Source organism: Muntiacus reevesi, chromosome 13 (assembly GCF_963930625.1).
Source record: "Muntiacus reevesi chromosome 13, mMunRee1.1, whole genome shotgun sequence".
NCBI classification, from domain to species: Eukaryota; Metazoa; Chordata; class Mammalia; order Artiodactyla; family Cervidae; genus Muntiacus; species Muntiacus reevesi.
The window spans coordinates 2,539,281-2,547,190 of NC_089261.1; the positions used below are offsets into that span (position 1 = coordinate 2,539,281).

General features: G+C 46.8%; 1 pseudogene; it reads left to right on the top strand.

The window, feature by feature from the left end:
• Nucleotides 1-3,301: 3,301 nt before the first annotated feature.
• LOC136146033 (adenylosuccinate synthetase isozyme 2-like) lies at nt 3,302-5,807 on the top strand (annotated as a pseudogene).
• The last annotated feature ends 2,103 nt before the right edge of the window (nt 5,808-7,910 follow it).

Sequence of the window (7,910 nt, forward strand, 5' to 3'; positions counted from 1 at the left end):
AAAATATCAGTTTCCACATATGTCACTAGACAACATTGAAAAATGAGGAACAATACAGCAAAATAAGGAAGAGATAATTGAAATATGGCAGAGCTTATTGACGCAAGTTCATTTCTGTTGTGCGATGTTCATTGCTCTTTGCTTAGACATCAGATCACCTCCAGGACGAGACAGAGGAGCAGGAGCTGAGAGGCAAGCCTGTGGCTCTGAGCTGAGATTTGTCGTGTCTCCTGGGGGCCCAGGTGCAGGAACGTCACCCTCCAGTGAGGACCCTGCTGCCCCCGTGGGCAAGAGCCCGGGGAGGAGGTGCCAGCCACCTGGCCAGGACCCTGAGCTCTCAGGACCAGTCCCACAGCGCCCCCTGCTGGACTCAGACTCCTCCTCCCGCGCTTCACACCACAGCCCCCTGGACGGGCTTCCTCTCACTTGCAGGAGGGTCTTCCTGATGTCAGCGCCCAGGGCAGTAGAACGAGTCCCCTCCGTGTGGTTTGTGGTTGGTCATTGATCTCTCCAGGTCACTAATGACCAGCAGACTTATATGGAACGCTGCTGTAATTTCAGATTCTCTGATGTCTCAGTTTGCGCTGCCTGGCTCCTGGGGTCACTACCAGAGCACAACAGCCTCGAATCACATTCAAGGCTTCAAAGTCGCAGAGTGTCCATGGGTTATACCTGATCGTGATTCTGTCATGATTCTCCCAGGTTCAAACGTGCTTGATGTTGTGTTTGCAGGGTCTCCAGGAGGCGTCCCAGCCCCAAATGCCCATCTCTCTTCTTATTTCTGTTTTGCCGAGAGAATATTATGTTCTTAGGGAAAACATGTCATTTTCTTGATTATGTCCAGATCCTGACAGTGTTTATTTGTGACTCCAATATATATAAGATGTTTTTAGTCTGGTTTCATAACCTTTCTGTTTAAAATGCTTGATGTAAGAGATTATGGCTATAAATAGGAATCTCATCCTTTTTAGGGTTTCCTCCTGCATTGCTGGACTTAGAAACCCTTATGACCTGTTACCTCATCTTCAGTGAATACAGTCCAAGTTCATGTGTTAGACTCCATAGAATTAATAGGGGTGGTTTCACATGGTCTGTGTTGAAAAGAGTGATATTTATCCAATATCATCTCAAATAAAGAACCAGGGAGTGCAATTGGGAGAGGTCATGAGGGAAAAGAGGAGAAAATGAGCAAGTGATGAATCTGAGACCACGTCCTAATGGGGAGGGTCTTCCAGTACCTGGAGATGACGGGCTTCTCAGGATACAGTCCCCAGAGAAAGGGAGGCACCCAGCTTCCCTAAGTGTCAGGGTTCAGGGCAGAGCATAAAACCGGGAGCAGGAGCGGGATGTGCAGTGGTGGGACAGGCCCACCCTCCAGGGTCTCCAGGGCACAGATGCTGGACTTCTGCTTCTTCATCATCCTGCCAAGTACCTGTGAGGGACCCTGTGTATCTGGGCACAGAGGGATTCTGTTTGTATTTGGAGACAAGAGAAGAAAGGAGTTATTATCAACGGCCTCATACAGATGGACCAGGATGACTCTCTAGTTCGGTTCTGGTTCATCACACATGGATGATCAGGGAGCATTTCAGCAGTATCAGGAACTATTTTTGTTTAGTTTTGCTTTTCCCTGAGACTTCACATGAATTGAATGCATAGTTGGGTGTAGATTCATCATGAAACAGAAGGTTTTTCAAGTGTAGTAGGTATTTATGCAAGGTGTGTGACATTTGAAAATTCTCCAAGAGGAAGATGACAGGCTGTTTCTTGTCTCACTTTCCCAGCTGTCTGTTCCCTGTCCTCCCTTCAGGACCGGGATGGACAGAGCCCAGCCCCACGGCTGCAGGTCTGCAGACCCAGGAGGCCCAGGGCAGGCCGGCCACAACCCCATCTTCCTGCGCCCCCACCACAGTGAGGTCACGGGCCCTGATGGTCCAGGTCTCTGCAACAGGAGGACCATGAGTGACTGTCCAGTTTGATCTCAGAAACAATAAAGAAGTGGGACGTGGGACCTGGAAAAACTGTTTCTGCAGTTGAGGTGCCATCAGATAATTCATAGACAGAGAACCTGCGGCAGAAGATAGCATAGCCTGTCTTCAGAGGCAGCCAGGGCCTTCTCTGCTGACCCCTCAGGACTCACCTTGTGTGAGGGCTCAGTTCATTCTGAAGTAAGAAAGATCCCCTTGTCTTCTCCATCCAGTTACTAGGAGCCTGGAGGACCATGAGTTTTAGAAGATGCCGACCTGTTAGCAGCACCATGGAAACGAGGAGGGAGCAGGGAGCAGGGAGCAGGATCCAGAGCTCCTGTCAGCCTCTGAGCTGAGGACCGGTCCCTGCAGCCCAGACCCACACTCTGTGGGACGAGAGGATGGAGATGAGGAGGAGCAGGGCTGCGCTGGAGCGTTTCTGCTGAAGACACAGCTCCTGCTCTGGGGAATTTACTCCAGAGGTTGAGGGAGGGGCAGGTGGGCTCTGGAGTCAGATATGTGGGTTCCTGGGATGCCTGCGCTGTCTCGGGTCACAGCACGATCCGGTGTATCTCCTCCCTCCCTTCACAGAGGTCTCTCTGCAGAGAGGCCTTCCTTGGAAACCCCTCTATGGAAACTCCTCACTGAAACCAGGCGCAGAGCCAAAGTCCGTGGCCCAGCGGGTTTTATCTCACTTCTTCGTCATCTGAGGCACTGCGGGAACCTACAGCACAGTAATAGTCAGCCTCGGCCTCCGGCTGCAGCCCAGAGACGAGCAGGAGCCCTGCACTGGCCCAGGCGTCTTTGGATCCAGAGAAGCGGCTGGGGACCCAGAGCCCTGGTGCTTTGGGGAGTCTGAGTTGTAGGACAGGAGGTACCGGGGAGGACTCCCTGGCTTTTGCTGGTACCAGGTTCTAGGCAGCCTGCCACCACTGTAGCCGCTGCTCAGGGTGCAGGAGAGCCTTTCAGATGCTCCCTGAGACGCGGACAGGGAGGCGGGCTGAGTCAGCACAGGCTGGGAGACGGAGCCTGCAGACACAGACACGGGGTCAACGGGGTAGGTGCTGCGGGAAAGGTTCCCGGAGTCTGCGCCCCGGGGGCTGATGCAGGCCGGGACCGAGCCCTGGTGCGCGCGGCCCGCCACTACCTGTGCAGAGAGAGAGGGGCACGAGCAGGAGAGGAGTCCAGGCCACGGGGCCCATAGGACCCTGGTCCCCACAGTGGGGTGGGCTGCTCCAGGCCTCCTGTTCTCCCCCAGACTCTGAGAGGAGGGGCTGCCATGCAAATGGGGCCCACCCAGGGCCCACCCAGCCCCTCCTTGACCCTGGGGCTGCATGGAGCTCAGCTCCCGGCCCAGACTGTAGGCGAGGGAGGGGCTCCCCCCTCGGCAGCCCCTGGAGGAAGGCCCTGCTGAGACCGCGCGGTCCCTGCTCAGGGGTCTCTGCAGCCAGAGAGGACGCACTGCGGAGTCCCTCCAGGAGCACAGGCCCCGCCCCCAGCCCAGGTTTTGGAGTGAGTGGTGCTCCCTAAGCAGCTGTGTAAAGACCCCAGGGCAGTCCCACATCACCCCCTGCTGGTAACATGTGGAAAAATTTTTGCAGAAAAAGGGAATGAAATTCTAAGTTCTCTAAGAAAGTACAGCATTTGTTCTAGTAGAGACAATAAGTAAACAGATGAAGATGCTTAGAAGAAACAGAATATTTTGTCCTGGAATTATTCCACAAAAAGACATAATGGATCCTTATTTAGCGTAAATATCTAACTAATTTCAGGAGTTATATGCTTCCCATACATTTGATTTGTATTTTTATAAGCATTGAAAAAGATGTAAAATTTGTGGCTCTTTGAGAAAGCAGTTAAAGTGTTTTACATACAACCCATAAATAAAACACATAACAGGGAAATTTATAGGACTTCCCTTGTTTTCCTGTGTTTCAGGATCTGCCTGTTGATGAAAGGGACATGGTTTCAGTGTCAGGTCCAGGAAGCTCCCACATTCTGCAGAGCAACTCAGCAGGAAACCAGAACTGCTGAAGCTCCCCGTCCCAAGCAGGTGCTCTGCAACAAGAGAATCCACCCCAGTGAGAAGCCAGTTGAGTGAAATGAAGAGCGGCCGTGCCGCCCCACAACAGGAACACACAGCCCAGGAGCAGTGAAGGCCCAGCACAGCCATCAGTCAATCAATCAATCAATCAAGTTTAAAGAAACAACCAGACAACCAAACCAGGAAAAGGGAATACTACAAACCACTATCATTAAATATTGATTCAAATACTCTACACAAAATGAAAAATTAGAAAATTAGAAAAATTCGAATATCAGGTTAAGAAATTGACAGTGTTACCAATGTTATTTTTTCAAATATATGTTATATTTTATACTAGACTCTCAAACTTAAATTTACAGAGCAATCCAGTTCACACACTCCCAGCCGCCCCCGACGCCGTCAGGCTCTTCTAATGTCTCTGGACACAGGGCGTTTGCCGAGACCAACCTGGGGGCATCCTCCTTGTCCAAAGCGACTGAGGCCGCCCCAGGGAGCAGCCTGGAGGGAACCTGGTGACCCTGGTGCTCGGAGGGCAGCGGGTCAGTGAAGGCAAGGGGAAGGTGGGGGATCTGCTAGTGCAGGACCCCAACGCTCTGTGCCACTGCCCGGGAGGAAATAATGCTGGCCTGAGCAGTAGTAGATTCTGTGGAGGGTGATCTTCATCTTTTACCCAGTGGAATAATTATCCAGTGGAATAATTCCGGCTCTCAGTGGAGCCTGAATATTACTGCATTCATTGGAAACGATGTGGTAATTCATCTAGCTGGATTGTTTGAAAAGTAGAAAAAAAACATTGAAAAAGGGAAAGGTCTGGAAGGCTGGAACAAAGGCTTCTCATACCTGCCAGAGCTCATATTGTGCTTGATTTTCATCAAACAGCTGGTGGTATCCAGGAACAACAGAGAGGAGAACAAGCAGGAAAAAATTGGAGTACCACAATAAGGGCATGTGCCCCGTTCATTCTTCCAAAGAGGACGAGAGTGGACTTAGGATTTGTGATCTTTTTTCTGACTTTGATGGCTTTTCTGAGTGGTTCCAAGGTCTGGTTAACCACTACAAATCTCTATACTCCACTTTGGAAATAGACACTGAAGATGAATTCCAAAAATTCAAGGGTTATATGGAAAGGTATATGCAAGATATATGGAGTTTACTTCCTATATGAGGCTTTCCATGGACCATCAAAGAAAATCTTGGTAGAAGGTGCAAATGCAGAACTGCTAGATACTGATTTTGAAATTTCTCCTTTCATAACCTCTTGAACTGTACAGTTGGCGGTGTTTGTACTGACTTGGGTATGCCCCCTTAAAATGTTTGAGAAGTGTATGGAGTTGTGAAAGCTTATACAACTAGAGCTGGGATTGGTCCCTTTCCTAGAGAGCAAGACAATGAAATTGGAGAATTATTACAAACAAGGGATAGAGAGTTTCGTGTAACTACAGGAAGGGAAAGAAGATCAGTCTGGTTGGACCTTGTTTTGATTAAATATTCTCATATGATTAATGGATTTACTGCATTGGTACCCCAAAATTTTGATATTTTGGACATATTTATGGAAATCAGAGTTGAAGTTGCATACAAGTTAGATGATAAGATTGTAACTCACTTCCCAGTAAACCAACAACCCTTAAATAAATGAACTTAAATGTAAGACCCTCCAGAATGGAACACAGAGATATGAAATGCAAGGACATTTAAGGAACTACCTATTAATCCCCAGAATTGTTCGATTTATTAAAGATGAAGTTCAAATTCCAGTTAAAATTATTTGCTTAGATAAATCCAGAGTCTAGATTTAAGTCTTTTAAGGATTTCCAGTGATACAAGAAGCATTCCTGGAGAGGTGGGGAAAGGGCTTTCTTAAATATTTCATTTATGATCTAAGAATTCCAAGAATAAAGACACTGAAGTGAGGTTTAACCCCTACAGTTGTTTCCAATCTTTGAAGATGGATGGCTGGTGTGCAGATACATTTTGGCAATTTGCAGTGTCAGCTGCCTTAGCAGCCATGATTGCCAAATCATTTGTTCTCCCTCCTGCTTATGGTGTCATATTTTCTTTTAATTTTAGTAATAATACAATCAATGTTGTTTGAAATCAGATAGAACGATCTCTGTTCATTTCCAAGGCAAACCATTCAATATCACGGTAATCCAAGTCTAAGCCCTGACCAGTAATGCTGAAGAAGCTGAAGTTGAACGGTTCCATGAAGACCTAGAAGACCGTCTAGAACGAACACCCAGAAAAGATGTCTTTTTCAATATAGAGGACTGGAATGCAAAAGTAGGAAGTCAAGAAATACCTGAAGTAACAGGCAAATTTGGCCTTGGAGTACAGAATGAAGCACGGCAAAGCCTAATGGAATTTTGCCAAGACAATGCACTGATCATAGCAAACACCCTCTTCCAACAACACAAGAGAAACCGCCACACATGGTCATCACCAGATGGTCAATATCAAAATCAGATCGATTATATTCTTTACAGCTAAAGATGGAGAAGTTCCATACAGTCAGCAAAAGCAAGACCAGAAGCTGACTGTGGCTCAAATCATGAACTCCTGATTGCCAAATTCAGACTTAAATGGAAGAAAGTAGGGAAAACCACGAGACCATTCAGTTATGATGAAAGTGATAAATACATTCAAGGGATTAGATCTGATAGACCTAGATCTGATAGAGTGCCTGAAGAACTATGGATGGAGGTTTGTGACCTTTTACAAGAGGCAGGGATCAAGACCATCCCCAAGAAAAAGTAATGCAAAAAGGCAAATGATTGTCTGAGGAGGTCTTACAAACAGCTGTGAAAAGGAGAGAAGCAAGAGGCAAAGCAGAAAAGGAAAGATATACCCACTTGAATGCCGAGCTCCAAAGAACAGCAAGGAGAGATAAGAAAGCCTTCCTCAGTGATCAATGTAAAGAAATAGAGGAAAACAATAGGATGGGAAAGACTAGAGATCTCTTCAAGAAAATTAGACATACCAAGGGAATATTTCATCCAAACATGGTCACAATTAAGGACAGAAATATTATGGACCTAACAGAACCAGAAGATATTAAGAAGAGCCGGCAAGAATACACAGAAGAACTGTACAAAAAAGATCTTCATGACCCAGATAATCACGATGGTATGATGATTCACCTCGAGCCAGATCCTGGAATGTGAAGTCAAGTGGGCCTTAGGAAACTAGGGATTACTGAGTTGAAATGTGACAAAAACTATGGTGTTCAGAGGTAAAATCTGACAGAAACTAGGGGATTCTGAGGGAAAATCTGACAGAACCTTCAGGATTCTGAGATGAAATCTAAGAAGCAAGAGGGTTCTGAGGTAAAATCTGACAGAAAATAAGGGGTTCTGTATTAAAATCTGACAGAAACTCGAGGCGACGGGGTCTGAGGAAAAGTCAGACAGAATTAGGGATTATTGAGATCAAATCTGACAGAAACTAGGGGGTTCCGAGGTAGAACCTGAGAGAAACTAGGGTTTCCTGAGGTGCTAACTGACAGAAATTACAAGCTTCTGAGGCAAAATCTGACAGAAGTTAGGGGGTTCTGAGGTAAAATCTGACAGAAACTAGGGGGTTGTGTGGTAAAAATCTGAAAGAAACAAAGGGATTCTGTGGCAAAATCTGACAGAAACTAGGCAGTTCTGAGGGGAAATTTGACAGAAATTAAGGGATACTGAGGTAAAATTGAACAGAAACTATAGTCTTCTGAGGTAAAATCTGGCAAAAACTAGGGCATTGTGTGGTGAAACCTGAAAGAACTAGGGGGTTCTGAGGTAAAATATGACAGAAACTAGGGATTTCCGAGGTAAAATTTGACAGAAATGAAGGGGTGCTGAAGTAATATCTGACAGAAACTAGGGATTACTGAGGTGAAATGTGACAGAAATTAG